Raw genomic sequence first — 17,557 nt, 5'->3', positions numbered from 1 at the left:
AAAATACTAAGGTGAGGAGGTGCATGCGGAGCAGGCTGGCGGCTGAGGGCGCGGTTGTCGTTTTCAATCGGGAGGGAGTCTCAGGCTCTGAGCTCCAGTTCCGGGCGAGTCTCTAGGGACCCAGACTCATACGGGAGAAACGGGACTATCTGGCATCGGTCGGAACTCGAGGGCAGCTTTCTCTCCGAGGGGCTTGCAGCGATTACCGGGACATTGAGAAGCAAAGCCTCTGAGGGCAGGACTCAGAGCAGCCATAACTGCTAGCCCCGCCCATGGGACCCGCCCTGCCCAAGCCCTGCAGGGAGGCTTTTGCTGGATAGCCTCAAGCAAAGGCTAGATTAGCACCTCCCTAGAGATCCAGGAGCCAGGAAACCCAGAGGTCAGAGTGGGACCATCCAGTTTGCAGCTCCGTGGAAACATAAAGGACACCCTCAGGGGGCAGACTCAGTGAGCACCAAAGCCCCATTGAAGCAAGTCTTGCCCCAGAGGGGTGTCTCCAGCACAGAAGTTCTCCCACTGCAGACACAGCTGATTCTCACAGCCAATTGGCCTGGAGGCCAATTCCTCCCAGTGATACCTACAACAATCAAGGCTTAACTACAACAAGACTGTGAACAAAGACCACGAGGGGGTGCACCAAGGGTGTCCTCCTCAGGTAATTGGGGAGGCTGAACCACTGGGCCCTAGAGGACACTTAGCACAGAAAATCACTGTATCAACACGGAAGCATAAAAAATGCGGAGACAAAGAAAAAGGACACAAATGACAGAAATGGAGGAAAGCAAACTACTGGATATAGAGTTCAAAACCACACTTTTAAGGTTTTTCAATAATTTTCTAGAAACTGCCGATAAACTTAATGAGATCTATAAGAAATCTAGTGAGACTCTCGATGTTGTGATAAAGGACCAACTAGAAATTAAGCATACACTGACTGAAATAAAAAATATTATACAGACTCCCAACAGCAGACTAGAGGAGCGCAAGAATCAAGTCAACGATTTGAAATATGAAGAAGCAAAAAACACCCAACCGGAAAAGCAAAATGAAAAAAGAATCCAAAAATACGAAGATAGTGTAAGGAGCCTCTGGGACAGCTTCAAGCGCACCAACATCAGAATTATAGGGGTGCCAGAAGAAGAGAGAGAGCAAGATATTGAAAACCTATTTGAAGAAATAATGACAGAAAACTTCCCCTACCTGGTGAAAGAAATAGACTTACAACTCCAGGAAGCGCAGAGAACCCCAAACAAAAGGAATCCAAAGAGGACCACACCAAGACACATCATAATTAAAATGCCAAGAGCAAAAGACAAAGAGAGAATCTTAAAAGCAGCAAGAGAAAGAAAGTCAGTTACCTACAAGGGAGTACCCATACGAATGTCAGCTGATTTCTCAACAGAAACTTTGCAGGCCAGAAGGGAGTGGCAAGAAATATTCAAAGTGATGAATACCAAGAACCTACAACCAAGATTACTTTATCCAGCAAAGCTATCATTCAGAATTGAAGGTCAGATAAAGAGCTTCACAGATAAGAAAATGCTAAAGGAGTTCATCACCACCAAACCAGTATTATATGAAATGCTGAAAGGTATCCTTTAAGAAGAGGAAGAAGAAAAAGGTAAAGATACAAATTTTGAACAACAAATACACATCTATCAACAAGTGAATCTGAAAATCAAGTGAATAATCTGATGAACAGAATGAACTGTTGATTATAATAGAATCAGGGGCATAGAAAGGGAGTGGACTGACTATTCTTGGGGGGTAAAGGGGTGTGGGAGATGCGGGAAGAGACTGGACAAAAATGGTGCACCTATGGATGAGGACAGTGGGTGGGGAGTGAGGGAGGAGGGTGGGGTGGGAACTGGGTGGAGGGGAGTTATGGGGGGGAAAAAGAGGAACAAATGTAATAATCTGAACAATAAAGATTTAATAAAACAAACAAACAAAAAAACAAAAACAAAAAAAAAAACAAAGACCCTGGGCAGAATAAAACAGTAAATTCACATGACAAAGGCCAAATAAAATGCTAAAGTAAGGGCAGGGGGAAGAGGGCCACTGAATGTGAGCTCAGTTATATGGATCACAACTTTACTCCCTTTCGCTGGACATTAAAGATAGAGGTAGCATGAAAAAATGAAGAGCCAGCGAATAGGAGACAAAGAAAATCAAGTTCTGCCACTAATTAGATGAGTGGCCTTGAGCAAGTCACTTGTCCTCTGTGAGTTTTTTATGTTGGGGGCTGAACTAAAAGACCTTCAAAAATTTCTGTAGCTTTGACCTTCCAGAAATCACTCTATTACCAGGTCATATGTACAAATTTGAGTGTGGGAAATGCTAATGCTGTGATTAAGCAAAGAAGCCTGGGAAAACAAAACAAAATTTCTGTGCTGTGTGACCGAAGTCCTGGGCACAGGGGAAGGGAAAGATAACAGAGAGGAAGAGGAGACTGAAGAAATTAAATGGGGTTCAAGTTAATCTTGGGTAAAAGCCAGAAGACATCAGGGAGGCAAAGGAAGGGAGGCTGAAGCAGGATGGCACCAGTCCTGACCTTGCCACTAACTTGCTGTGTAGCCGTGGGTATTCGTCACCCTCATTTTCTCACTGGCTGAAAGGACCTCAAGGGCCCTGTAAGTTCTGGCCTCAGCTGCCCCCTCTCCAACCTTACCTCCTGCTTCTTTCCCCCTCAGGGTACTGCTCCAGCCACACTGTCTGCCTTCTAGTTTTTTGTGTGTGTCTCCCCCCGCCCCCCCCCCCCCCCACATTACATACACACTCTTGCCTTGAGGCCTTTTCACCTGCTCTTCTCTCAGCTAGAAATAATCTTCCTCCTCAGAAAAGCCAGTGCCTGGCCACTTTTTAACCCTTTACCCCTGCTTATCTTTCTTTGCAACACCTATGAAATGATATAGTAACTGATTTACTCATTTTCTGTCTCCCACTAAAACAATTTCCATAAAGGCAGTCTGCTTTGTTCACTACTTTAACACAGCTCCAAGAGTAATAGCAGGCATTTGTTGAATGGATAGATGTATGAACTACTGGTCCCTAAGATCACTTCCAATTCTAATGCTATGATTTGGGGACTTGTGAAACTGGTATCTCAGAAGTTCAAGCCCAGGTGAGCATAGGCCTAACCTGTTCTTTTGGCTCCAATTCTTGATAGTTGCTTTGCTTCAATGATCTTCAGAAATGATCTCCAAATGTAACACACACATCCTAACACTGCTACACACATGCACAAATAGACAAATACATATCACTTAATTCAAGAATCATTATCTTATGTTATGTGTGAAACATAATACACATCACTATTTCCTTAAGCCTGGAATGTTAGGCCTAACAGTTTAGCCCTAACTTTCTTTGATAACTTTAACCCTAACCACACTCCATTCCTGAAATCCTATACTCTGGCTACACTGAACTGTTTACCCTTCTCTAAGACACACGTGCAAGCTTCTGTGCCTTTGTCTTCACTGGGTCTCTTTGCTTGGAAGCTACAGATTACCCTTCACAATTGCCAAATAAATACCTCATCTTTGAAGTCTAACTTAAATATCACCTCTTCTGTGAAGCCTTCCTTGATCTCCCAGGAAGTTAGTGTCCCCCTCTCCTCCATGTTCCCAAAGCACTCACGTTTCCATAATACTCATCATCACTGTCGTCTACTTATTTTACCTGCCTATCTTCCTTGATCAACATGACTTCAAAGGCCTTGACCTTGTGTTTGCCTTTTCCTTACTCCTAAGTAGCTACCCCTGGTGCCAGGCACAAATGTTTATCAAATTGGAATGTTTATCAATTAAGAATGCTTCCTAATCTTCATTGGCAGATTTGATCAGGTTGTTAGATCTTCCTTCATATTATCCAAAATAGTTGGTTTCCCTAATATTTTTATCCACTAATATGAACTCCAATGCAACTGAAAGCCTGAGGAAGAGGGGGAGGAGAGGCTGGAAAGAATGAATAGAAATAGTCTTTGCAGAGCCTTGAATGTCATGCTAAGGGGATTGGATTTATTCTAGAAGTTTTATGAGCAGGAAGTGATAGGAGTAAGATCGGTATCTTAAAATCTATGGAGAGAGAAAGGAAGTTATATTTTAGGAATAAAGACTGGAAGTGGGGAGATGAATTAGTTGACAATTAAAATAGTCCAAGAGAGAGATGATTAAGATCTGGCCTGGGGTAGTAACAATGGGGATGAGAGATGGGCAGAATGTTCAGAGATAAAACCATATAATGAAAAAGCAGTTACCTACTATACCTGAGTACAACTCTATGCTCAAAACAAAACCAAACTTCCTCCACAAGTAATTCTGTAACCTCTTTTCATCCAAGATGATCCTGAGAATAATTAGAGGCAGGAAAAAACACCTCCTTGACCAGGGAAGAAGTAAGTCTAGGATTAACAAAAGCCAAACTGCAGGCCAGTGAGCAGAGCTGCAGGAGAGCTCAACATCTTGCTGATGCGCTATCTGCAGAAGCTTTAGCAAAGAAGTCGTGTCTGTACAACTGAGCAGAAAGGTAATTTCCTGGGCTGGGCCTGCTCTAGCTCTCTTTAACATAATAGGCTCTGATCACTTTCAATAGTATATGTTAAAGAAAAGTATCCAAAACTTGGAAGTAAGGCCAAAAATTATTGTGTGACCTTTTAAGGTCATGTTAGAACATTTTAAAATATGTACCTGAGAGTCATCTGACACAACTGGAGTATGGAAGTTTGTTTGACTTACTGTTCACAAATGGTTAAAGACTGAGTGTTTAAAAACTGTAAAGTTAGAAAACTGAGTTGGTGTAGAAAACTGAGTTGGTGCAGTTTTGTTTTGTTTTTAATATATTTTATTGATTTTACAGAGAGGAAGGGAGAGAGATAGAGAGTTAGAAACATCGATGAGAGAGAAACATCGATCAGCTGCCTCCTGCACACCTCCTACTGGGGATGTGCCCGCAACCCAGGTACATGCCCTTGACCGGAATCGAACCTGGGACCTGAAAGTCCGCAGGCCGACGCTCTATCCACTGAGCCAAACCGGTTACAGCTGGTGCAGTTTTTTAAAGCAGAGAGGATAACACCAAGGGTTCATTTCATTAGGACATTAACCAATGTTGGATCTAATTTAGCAATTTAATTTCAGCAATCCTTTTTCCACCACCAACATAAATCTAGTTTCTCAGCTATTCTCTTTCTGCTGTTTCCCACATTAAAAAGTTAAACAAAACTTGAAACATGCTCACCATATGTATAAGAATTACTCCCATCCACAGGCTTGCCTACTTCACAGGAACCAGATGCCAGGAGGCAAGAGAAGCCTGATAGCCAAGCACAGGATGTTAGTGAAGTGGAACAGGTGGTCACTTACGAACAGGGCACCAGACTAAGAGTCAGGAGACCTACCACTAATTCACCGTGCAACCTTAGACATATTTTTTACTGCCCCCTTGCTGGGTCTCAATTTCACAGTTATAAAATGAGAAAGTTGGTCTAGGTCAGTTGGTCAGGGTCCTGGGAACCCTGGAAGTTTAAGGCAGGGGCTATCTTTAGTGAGGGTAAGGGGAAAGCTGAAAAGGTTCTAACATCACAGCACTTCCCCACCTCCACTTCAAACAGAGCAGCTGTTTGTTTATTTGTTTGTTTGGTTAATCCTCACACCAGGATATTTCTCCATTGCTTTTTGGAGAGAGTGGAAGGGAGGGAGGAAGAGAAACAGAGAAGCATCGATGTGACTGTCTCCAAGTCCTCCTTGCCTGCCATGTAAGTCACATTCAGTAGTCTTACTATTTGCCCTTTCCCTCTTGATGGAAGTAACCGACCAGGTATTGAACCTGCAACCTAGGATGGGCCCTGACCGGTATCAAACCCTCAACTTTTTGGTGTGTGGGACAACGCTCCAACTGACCAAGCCACCCTTTGGGGCAGAGCAGCTCTGGTGTTTTTGTTTGTTTGTTGTTGTTTTTATTGATGTCAGAGAGAAGAAGGGAGAGGGAGATAGAAACATCAAGGATGAGAGGGGTGTGGCTCAGTGGTTAAGCGTCGACCTATGAACCAGGAGGTCACGGTTCGATTCCAGGTCAGGGCACTTGTCCAGGTTGTGAGCTCGATCCCCAGTAGGGGCGTGCAGGAAGGCAGCTGATCAACAATTCTCTCATCATCGATGCTTCTCTCTCCCTTCCTTATTTATTTATTTTTTTAATTAAGGGAGATAATACATTTAAAGTACCTATTACAATACCTGCACATGGTAGGTGGGCATTCAATAAATGCTACTTCTATCAAGAGGGAAAAGGCAAATAGCATGACTACTAAATGTGACTCACATGATATGTAGGGAGGACTTGGGGACAAACCCCAGCCAGCTGCAGATCAGAGCTACCAGTGGCTCAGAATGGGAATGGGCTGATTTGGAGAGTCTGTTGTGCTCTTCTAAGAGCATCTGGATCCTGTTCCAGCCAAAGCAAATCAAACAGGAGTGCTTATGGAGCGCTTGTTTCTAAAACAAGTTCGGGCTGTGTTATTGACACACGCCACAGGGGAATTGAGAAGGCTGCTGGCAGAGATGTTAAGAAAGCTGACATGCTTTCAGTTCCAATCTTTGCTAGTACATTTGTATGGGTACAACTGACCTTGGCTCCAGAGGAGAAGAAAACCCTGGACTAAGACACAATAAAACCCAGGCTTTGGTGTGAGCTCGACCCTGAGCAGATGACTTCACCTCTCCAGTGTGGTTTTTTTTCCTCCTCCACATAGTAATTCTCAATGTGCCTGCTCTATTATCAATATCCTAATTTTCAGATGATGATACTATAACTCAGAGAGATTTAAGTTAGGACTGGCAGGAACTTGAATTCAAGGTCTGCTGTCAAAGCCTGTAGTCTATCTACTCTGCTGCATTAATAAGGGAATTGAACAAGGTGGACCAAGGTATTTCTCGATCTGAAAACTTATGATCTTAGTGGCCTGAAATTGTGGTTTCAAGAGCATTCTAAATACTCTAGGGCTAGATAAAGCCTAGCTGTTTAAGGAAACTTCTCATATGAATGATACTCTCAACACCAGCAAAAACTAGGTACAAACAATTTGAGAGCCAGAAGAGAGTGGACAGTGAAATTTTAGAAAGCCCTGAAGAGGCCCTTGGAGAATATATCACCTGATGGAGAATATATTATAGATGAAGATATGGAGGCTGCAGAAAGAGAAATAGCTTGACTGGGAACACCCAGAAAGTGGGTAATGGTGCACAAACAAGGTTCTATGCCGCATGGTCTTTCTCATACTTGCTTTCTACTCAGTCTCCAACCTCCTAGGCCAGTGGTTCTCAACCTTCCTAATGCCGCTACCCTTTAATACAGTTCTTCATGTTATGGTGACCCCCAACCATAAAATTATTTTTGTTGCTACTTCATAACTGTAATTTTGCTACTGTTATGAATCGTAATGTAAATATCTGATATGCTATATGTGTTTTCCAATGGTCTTAGGCGACCCCTGTGAAAGGGTCGTTCACCTCCAAAGGGGTCGCGACCCGCAGGTTGAGAACCGCTGTCCTAGGCTATTCTCATCTTCTCTTTTAAAAAAAATATATATATTTTATTGATTTTTTACAGAGAGGAAGGGAGAGGGATAGAGAGTTAGAAACATCGATGAGAAACATCAATCAGCTGCCTCCTGCACACCCACTACTGGGGATATGCCCGAAACCAAGGTACATGCCCTTGACCGGAATCGAACCTAGGACCCATCAGTCCGCAGGCCGACGCTCTATCCACTGAGCCAAACCGGTTAGGGCTCATCTTCTCTTTGATATTTCTTTTCCAAATGCTGGATGACAGGCATTCACTGCTCCAGCAGCAGACTCCCAGACACTTCCAACACCTTCTCTTTGTAGAGAAGGGCTCTTTCTTTGTAACTGTTCCTGGTGTGGCTTCAGCAGGACTGAGGCTAAGGCTTCTCCTTTGGCCTCCTCTTGACTTTTTTTTCCCTTTTAACTCTTTGATGCCTTTGAACCACAGACCAATATGCCTTTAATATATTTTTATTGATTTCAGAGAGGAAGGGAGAGGGAGAGAGAAAAACATCAATGATGAGAGAGAATCATTGATTAGCTGCCTCCTGCACACCCCCGACTGGGGATCGAGCCCACAACCCGGGCATGTGCCCTTAACCAGAATCAAACCTGGGACCCTTCAGTCTGCAGGCCAACACTCCATCCAACTGAGCTAAACCAGCCAGGGCCCAATATGCCTTTAAAGGCACAGAACTGGAAGGGACATCAGCAATTATAGATCAACTTTCTACCTCATTCCCTCTTTATAGAGCTAAGGAAACTGTGGTCCAAAAATTATCAAATGCTTTCTCAAGGTTGAGTTAGTAGAACAGGATTAAAAGCCTGGATTGTAATACCTTTTACTACAATCTGACAATGAACACATGGTATCAGAATTTACTTCAATTACCAGCGGTTGAACAACAATCCAGGCCAGGCATTTTTTTCATCATCTCCTATTAGCATCACAATAACCATATAGACATTATTGTCCCCATTTTGCAGATGAGAAGACTACAGCTCAGAGAGATTAGTCATACAGGAAATAAACGCCAGAGCAAGGACTCAAACCTTTGGCTTTAAGGCCTCCTCTCTTTCCCCAGTATCATATGGCCTAAGGCGGTGGTTGGCAAACCATGGCTCTCGAGCCACATGCGGCTCTTTGGCCTCTTGAGTGTGGCTCTTCCACAAAATACCACGTGCGAGCGCGCACGTACAGTGCGATTGAAACTTCGTGGCCCATGCGCAAAAGTCAGTTTTCGGAAAGGAGATAGACGAAACAAGTATACAAGACGAATATGGATGGGGGAGTTGGAAGGGGTCGACCTCAGCAAACGTACCTCAATCAGATTGAGGACGTTTTTAGCAAAGGCCAGCTTAGGAGTACCCTAATTAAGTTAATAACAATGTACCTACCTATATAGTTTAAGTTTAAAAAATTTGGCTCTCAAAAGAAATTTCAATCATTGTACTGTTGATATTTGGCTCTGTTGACTAATGAGTTTGCCGACCACTGGCCTAAGGTTTTAAAAACTATTTGCAACGGTGGGAAAGACACAGTTAATTAATCTCCCAAAAGGTCAGTTATACTATAGGTAACTTTTATCTCTTGGCCTATGCACTTATTACCATAACTCTTGACTGATATGCCAATTGGGAAAATGGAGAGGGCAATGAGAGTAAAGGAGGTGAGTGGAGACTCAAATAATACAAAAGGACAGATCATTCAAAAGAAGCAATTTTTGCTTTTGTGTTAACATGGTATTCTGTAGGATAGTTTTGTGTTATTTTTCTACATTTGCCCATCATAAGTCCCTTTTATTCATGTCTTAGTCTTCTCAGGGTTCAACACTTTGGGCTCAGGACCCTGCTTTTCTGCCACGGCCAACATCCTCAGAACTGCCCTCTGATTGATCTGACCTATAGGATCTATCAGTACCTCTTCTGTCTGGCCTGATGCTCCAGTAGGACAGAAAAATCCTCTTTAGTTTTAATGAAAACTGGGGAAGGAAGGAGGGAGACACAGGGCCCAGAGCCCTTTGCACACCATTCCTTCCCCATAAGCGAGCTGAGTCTTATTGCTTTTCTGTGACAGCAACCCTCAAGAAAGCCAGCTGAGAAACAAAGTAATAAAATGCGGGCAAAATTCCTGGGTGAGGAGAGAACCAGGGCAGTTGTTTCTTATATGAGCTACTCTGTCAGCCTCCCTCAGATTTTCTCCACTGATTCTCTTGGGGCCATAGGATGATTACACTAGCAGACAATGAACCTCCTGCTTTATTAAGCTACAAGGTCCACTTTGGGCAGACATTCATCCCCACACCTTGAAGGATGATGAGGCACTGCCACTACTCCCAGACCTTCTGACTCTGTCCAGGTCCCTGTCACGATAGTCACTAACATTAATAGTCCTTTAGATTTATATATAGCAGTTATTTGAAATGTGCCTTATACAGTAGGCTGGGTAAAAGCTGCTCATTGTTTATAGATAAGAAAACTAAAGGCCACAAATATGTACCCAGTAAGCTCAGGCATTGCTCAGAGCTCTTGCTACTTCAATGTTACCCTAAGTACACCTAAAACAAGTAAAAAAAATTACTGAATTAGTAATTAAGAGAAAGCTACTGACCAATATCTCTTATGAATACAGATAAAAATCTGCAACAAAATATTAGCAAACCAAGTCCAACACCATGTAAAAATAAAAAGGATTATACACTATGATCAAGTGGAATTTATTCTAGGAATATAAAGTTGCTTTAATATCAAAAAATCAATGTATTGTCATGTTAGTACAATAAAGGACAAAAACCACACAACAAAATCCAACACCCATACATAATAAAACCTCTCAATAAACTAGGAATAGAAGGGAACTTAGCCTGATAAAAGTTATATACAATAAAACCTACAGCTAACACCATACTTAATGGGGAAAGACTGAATACTTCTCCCTAAAATTGGAGAAGTGTCTGTTTTCACCAATTATATCCAACATTGTACTGGAGGTCCTAGCTGGTACAATCAGGCAGAGGGATTTTTTTTGTTTTTAATGGACATCAAGAGTATGTCATTCTACTCAAAACTCTCCAGTGACTTCCTATTTCACTCAATATAAAACCCTACACGATCTGGGTCCTTGTCTAACCTTGTGACTTCTCCATAATCCACTCATACGTACAGCCTTGCTGACTTCATCTCTAGCCACACTGACCTCCTTTTATCAAACACAATAAGCACACTCCTGTTTCAGGGCCTCTGAACTTGCTGAACTCTATGCCTGAAATGTTATTCCCCAAGATATACAGTATATCTTACTACTTCAGTTACTGCATATTTTTTTTATTTTTTATTATTAAATCTTTATTTTCAGATTATTACATTTGTTCCTCTTCTTTCCCCCCATAACTCCCTTCCTTCCAGTTCCCACCCCACCCTCCGCCCTCACTCCCCACCCACTGTCCTCATCCATAGGTGCACGATTTTTGTCCAGTCTCTTCCCGCATCTCCCACACCCTTTTCCCCGCCAAGAATAGTCAGTCCATTCCCTTTCTATGTCCCTGATTCTATTATAATCAACAGTTCATTCTGTTCATCAGATTATTTATTCACTTGATTCTTAGATTCACTTGTTGATAGATGCATGTTTGTTGTTCATAATTTGTATCTTTACCTTTTTCTTCTTCCTCTTCTTAAAGGACACCTTTCAGCATTTCATATAATACTGGTTTGGTAGTGATGAACTCCTTTAGCTTTTCCTTATCTGTGAAGCTCCTTATCTGACCTTCAATTCTGAATGATAGCTTTGCTGGATAAAGTAATCTTGGTTGTAGGTTCTTGGCATTCATCACTTTGAATATTTCTTGCCACTCCCTTCTGGCCTGCAAAGTTTCTGTTGAGAAATCAGCTGACAGTCGTATGGGTATTCCCTTGTAGGTAACTGAGTTTCTTTCTCTTGCTGCTTTTAAGATTCTCTCTTTGTCTTTTGCTCTTGGCATTTTAATTATGATGTGTCTTGGTGTGGTCCTCTTTGGATTCCTTTTGTTTGGGGTTCTCTGCGCTTCCTGGAGTTGTAAGTCTATTTCTTTCACCAGGTAGGGGAAGTTTTCTGTCATTATTTCTTCAAATAGGTTTTCAATATCTTGCTCACTCTCATCTTCTGGCACCCCTATAATTCTGATGTTGGTGCGCTTGAAGCTGTCCCAGAGGCTCCTTACACTATCTTCGTATTTTCGGATTCTTTTTTCATTTTGCTTTTCTGGTTGGGTGTTTTTTGCTTCTTCGCATTTCAAATCTTTGACTTGATTCTTGCGCTCCTCTGGTCTGCTGTTGGGAGTCTGTATAATATTCTTTATTTCAGTCCGTGTATGCTTAATTTCTAGTTGGTTCTTTATCACAGCATCAAGGGTCTCATTAGATTTCTTGTAGATCTCAATAAGTTTATCGGCGGCTTCTAGATAGTTCTTGAGGGACCTTAAAAGTGTGGTTCTGAACTCAATATCCTCCATTGACAATTTTGTCCTGTTTCTTTGTCTCCGCATTTTTTATGCTTTCTTGGTGCACCCCCTAGTGGTCTTTGTGCACAGTCTTGTTGTAGTTAAGCCTTGATTGTTGTAGTTAATACTAGGGGGATTTGACCTCCAGGCCAACTGGCTGTGAGAATCAGCTGTGTCTGCAGTGGGAAAACTTCTGTCCTCTGGGGAGGTGCTAATCTAGCCTTTGCCGGAGGCTATCCGGCAAATGGCTCTGCGCAGGGCTTGGGCGGGGCGGGTCGCACGGGATCAACAGGGCGGGTGGAGGGAGCAGTTATGGCTGCTCTCAGTCCCGTCCCCAGAGGCTCTGCCTCTCAGCATCCCAGCAACCGTTGCAAACCTGGGAGAGAAGGTTGCCCTCGCGTTCCACAGATGCCAGACAGTCCTGCTTCTCCCGTTTGAGTCTGGGTCCCTAGAGACTCGCCCAGAACTGGAGCTCAGAGCCTGAGACTCCCTCCCGATTGAAAACGACAACCACGCCCTCAGCCACCAGCCCGCTCTGCCGCACCTCCACACCTTTGTATTTTCCGCACTGCGCCTCCTCTGAGTCTCGGTATGTTGTTCTCTTTCCTTCTAGTTGAAGAATTTCCCCTCAGCCAGCCTTCCTGTGGTTCTGGGTGATGTCCGTTCCGTCTTTTAGTTGTATTTTTGAAGTGGTTGTGCGAGGCAGCAAACTCCGGTGTTTACCTATGCCGCCATCTTGGTTTCTCAGTTACTGCATATTTTTGCACACATTTTATTTTCTCACAGAAGCCTTCTTTCATCACACAGCCCCTCCCTATCCCCTTATCCAGCTTTATTTTTCTTCATAATATTCATTTATCTATTTTCCTTCACTAGAATGTAAACTACAAGAGAGAAGAATATTTTCTTCACTGCTACATTTCAAACACTTAAAACTGTGCCTGGCACATGGTAGACACTCAAATACTCACTAACTGACTGAACGTCTTTAAAAAGAAAATGTTATATAGGAGAATGAAAAAAAAGGGGGGTGGGGGAAAGAACGACTAGCCCAAGAGGCTGAAAAGGACCAGGGTTTTGGATCACAGAGAATGAGCGCAGAAAAACTTGGTTTTCTGAAGCCAGAGTCTTCTGGATTCTAAGCTTATCTCTTCCAATCATGGTCTATTGTGTCCCTCTCTAAGTCTCAGTAATTTATAAAATGAGAACATCACCACCTAACTCCTAAGTTGCTATGAAAATGAAATCAATTTATGTATAGCACATAATAGACATTATAATTAACATTTTCTGATACCTCTGGCCTTCAAGAGCAACCTAAAATTACCTTAAAAATTACCACTTATTGAAGCACAGATATGTCCGTAGGGCTGTTGCCCCTAAATTAAATGGCCTCCATACTCATTTTAGCTTCTTTCTTATCATTCTTCTTTCACCTCCTCCCTTACTGTTGGTTCTCAGCTCTCACCACTAGCTACTGTCAGTAGAGCAGCTCCTCCCTGCTTTTTTATATGTTGCTTTTAATTTTATGGGGGTATAGAAACCAAACTGCTAAACTTGTTACAATAACATGTAATAATAAGAATAAACTAGTGCTGTGCAAGGGCTTAAGGATGAAAATGACTTGCTTCCTCCTTGTTCTTTAGTCAGGCTCTACAAAGCTGAGGATGTTAGATAAATACGCTACTATATGGATATCAGTATTTTATATATTTTTTTAATGCGGAATCATTCAAATTTTAAAATAGTCAATGGTGGAACTTCTTCACAGGGTAGTTATTATAAGAACAATAAGATCCAAATGTGGGCCCTGGCTGCTGTGGCTCAGTTGCAACAAAAGGTTGCTAGTTTCTAGGTTAGGCACATGCCTAGGTTGCCTGGGAGGTGGGGGGGAGTGAGCAGGAGGCAGCCAATAGATGCTCTCACATTGATGTTTCTCTCTTCTCCCTTCCTCTCTCTCTAAAAATCAATAAACTAGTCTTTAAAACAAACAAATAAAGATCCAAAGTTGGCAACCAGGACATGAAAAAGCCAGAAGCTATAAAACTTTAGATTAACCAAACAAAAAGAGGTGGCAAACAAGAGTCTGGAGATTCAAAATAGGAAGGAAGGTTGGCCAACCAAGAGCACCAGGTAGGGGACAGACCCCTCTGTGCACCCTCAGGCAGACAGAGGGAAGAACAGAATGTCCATTGTTACATAGTATTAAGAAAGTGGCCCCCTTCACTGGCCAAGGGTGAGAAAGAGATGGTGGGGAAACATGACCTCTGATAAGTTATGAGGCCACATGTGTAAGTGCCTTTCTCACTAGCAGTTGGGGGTGGGAAAGGCGGTGCCTGGAACCTACAGCCAAAATAGGAATAGCCTTCCTCTTTTGAGATGACAGTAGGGAACAAGGCAACATATTAGTAGAACTAGTGGTTGAGTGCAAACACATGCTGGGAATGAGCTCTTGAAAACTGCCCTTTGCACTCCGCTGTCCCCTCTCAGGGGACATCGGAATTCTAGCATATCACTCGGATGTCCCCTCTCAGGGGACATTGCAGTTTATTAGTGATTACGGGGAATTGAGTTATTTCAACGCAACTTTTTGAGACATGCATGTTTCCCTGAAGTTTTATCTTGAAATGGCACAAGAAATTAAATCAAAATATCGTAAAATTACTAAGATATATACAAGAAATGTCAGCGGGTTTTGTGTCGGATTAAACAATAAACTACATATTCCCAATGTGGGACAAAGAAAACGGGACTGAATTGTGTGTTCTAACAGGAAAACACCTGGTGGCAGGCGTCAAACCACTTATTACTGTCAAACATGCACTAATCAGCCTGCAATGCATATTGGGGAGTGTTACAAAACTTATCATACTGTACAAAATTATAAACAATAAAATATTGGGGTTTTTTGCAAATATACATTCCTCGATGTCACCCAATTCATATAAGTCCAATATCATTATAATACGTTACTTGGTTCCAAAATTATACTAAATAATACGAGGGTCTGTAAATGCACGTTTCCGCCGCAAAGTAGCGTCGAGTAGCTGGTTGCCAATGTCCAGAATGGTTCGGAGTGCAAAGGGTTAATATCTGTGCCGGCAGTGGCCTTGGAACCAGGCTGTGTGAGTGCATTTAAACCTGCATTCGGCAACCAACATGCTGCAAATCATGGCTGCTGATGCTGCCTGGCTCTGTCTCTGTGCCCTGAGATCCCTTCCCTTCTGAAAAGATTGAGCTTTGGGAAGGGCCTGCAGAAGGACAGAAGGACATGGGAAAAGATTTACAGTAGAAATTTCCAAAGGAAAACCCTCCCTTTACCTTTGGGAAACGGAATGACAAACAGGTCAGGGACTGAGATGTCAGGGACACTTAGGTTTTCTTCTTACTTTCTCTCATTTCGGTCATGCTGCTTTACAATTTACAAAGCTTTCCAACTTGCATTTCTCATTTGATTCTCTATAACATCCTCCTTGGTTACTGTACACACAATAGACATGTGAGGTGTGGGGAGCACTCCAATTTTACAAATAGGATAATGGAGATTGTCCAAAGGCAGATATTGAGAGAGAAGATAAAAACCCACGATTCTCAGCTCCAACCCAGCTCTCCAGATTCCTGTCTGTTCTGGTCCAAGTGTTTATAGGACCCAATGTGTAACAGGTGCTTTCTTCTGTATTTAGCCTAGGCCTCTGCCTGCTTGAAGGGTTCTTCTTATCATTTTTAGCCTCTTATCCCCTCACTAGCAATGCCATTGCTCAGAAGGCACCCCCAACTGCTACCTGCCCTTCTGGGCCCCTCAAATAACTGGACCTCCTTTCTGAATCTCTAAGGATGTCTGTCTTCTTGAACTTATAAGAAAAATCAGTATTCCAGGGAGATTAGCAAAAAAAAAAAAAAAAAAAAAGCAAAGAAAGCCTGCCAAGTCAGGGAGAACAATGCTATTTACAGTTAGGCTGACCTAGGTTCTAACATCAGCTTTGCCCAGGTATGAACCCTAGGCAAATTATTTTAGCTGCCTGAGCCTCCATTCCCTCATCTATTAAATAGGGTTTTGTCTAGAGTAAGTAAGATCCATAACACAATTAGTTCTTAAGATGTTGATTTCCTGCCCTGACCAGTGTGGCGGTCGTCCCATGCACAGCATGGTTGCTGGTTCAAATCCTGGGAAGGGCACATGCCCAGGTTTCGGGCTCGATCCTTGGTAGGGGGCATGCAGGAGGCAACTGATTGATGTTTCTCTCTCATTATCGAGTTTCTCTCTCCCTTCTTCTCTCTAAAAATCAATAAAAATCTTTAAAAAATAGATTGATTTCCCTTCCCATCTCATTATCTGCTGTCTTCCCTCTAAGCTCCCCCTGACTTCCCCTTCACACAGCTCTACTCGATCACTCCACCCTCACCACTGTTCATGATCACATTTTGCAGGACTGATAAAACTACAGGATTTTCTAAAGCTGACTTATGGGCTTGGTAGGGCACAGTCAAGACTGGAATCAGGAAAGTCTAAGGGCTATAAGGTCATGTTAAGAGAGCTTGTGGGAACTGCCAGGTTCAGATCTGCAGCACAAAGCAGCTGGTGGAAGCCAGAAAGCATTGAACCTGCTCTGCCTTATTCATGGGAAAAGACCATCTCATGACAACTCCAGTAAAATAAGTTCAGTTTTCCTCTCAATACAGGAGGCTGCCTATGTCAATCTCTTAGACATGGAATAGAAGAGTAATCACCTATACGTTATCTGTAGTAAGGGTAAAAATAAGCCCCAAACTAGTTACTCTGTACCTTAGCCCAAGCTTGCCAGTTTGCCTCACTCACCGAGGCTGAGCTCAGTCTGCGATTACGGGATCAGCACCAGCTGCCTCTGGAACAGGGCTCACCTATAACAGAGAGGGAATTCAGTCAGGGTCCTGCTCAAAATTTAGGTATGTGCAGGCATTCAAAGTCCCTGCCCGCACCCTGGTTGGTGTGGCTCAGTTGAGCATCGTCCAGTACCCCAAAGAGTCGTGGGTTCGATTCCAAGTTGGGGCATATACCTAGGTTTGATCCACAGCCCTGGTTGGTGGGGCCTGTGTGGAAGGCAACTGATGGATGTCTCTCTCTCTCTCTCTCCCCCTCCCCACCTCTGAAAAATCAATGAAAATGTCCTTGGGTGAGGATTAAAAATATAAAATAAACAAAGTCCCTGCCCTCACATGTCTTGCATCCTAGCAAAAGATAGGTTAATAATTAAATATATCATTGCAAGTCATGATAAGTGCGATTTAAAAAAAAAAAAGAGTAAAGGAAGAAAGAATGAGAATGAAGTCTATTTTTAAAAAATTTATCTTTACTGCTGAAAGTATTACAGATGTCCTCTTTTTCCCCCATTGACCCCTTCCACTCATCCCCAGGCCTTCACTGCACTATTGTCTGAGTACACGGGTTATGCATATATGCATATAAATGCTTTGGTTAAGCTCTTCTCGCACCCCCCCCCCTTCCCTCTACAATTCATCAGTCTGTTCCATGCTTCC

General features: G+C 42.8%; 1 protein-coding gene across 2 annotated transcripts in view; it reads right to left on the bottom strand.

The window, feature by feature from the left end:
* The window catches only part of RALY (RALY heterogeneous nuclear ribonucleoprotein), a 74,368-nt gene extending 57,445 nt beyond the window's left edge, over positions 1–16,923 (bottom strand). Inside the window, exon 1 of one of the 2 annotated variants that reach the window (XM_023754389.1) lies at positions 16,860–16,923. The gene's annotated coding sequence lies outside the window, so the exon portion shown is untranslated. Of the gene's footprint in view, positions 1–16,826 lie in introns of both variants that reach the window. The other variant, XM_023754388.1, reaches the window with a different exon arrangement.
* Between the last annotated feature and the right edge of the window lie 634 nt (positions 16,924–17,557).

The sequence above is a fragment of the Myotis lucifugus genome, unplaced genomic scaffold (genome assembly GCF_000147115.1).
Source record: "Myotis lucifugus unplaced genomic scaffold, Myoluc2.0 scaffold_60, whole genome shotgun sequence".
Taxonomy (NCBI): domain Eukaryota; kingdom Metazoa; phylum Chordata; class Mammalia; order Chiroptera; family Vespertilionidae; genus Myotis; species Myotis lucifugus.
The sequence above is the reverse complement of the archived record's forward strand: the minus strand, read 5'-3'. Positions and strand labels throughout refer to the sequence as shown.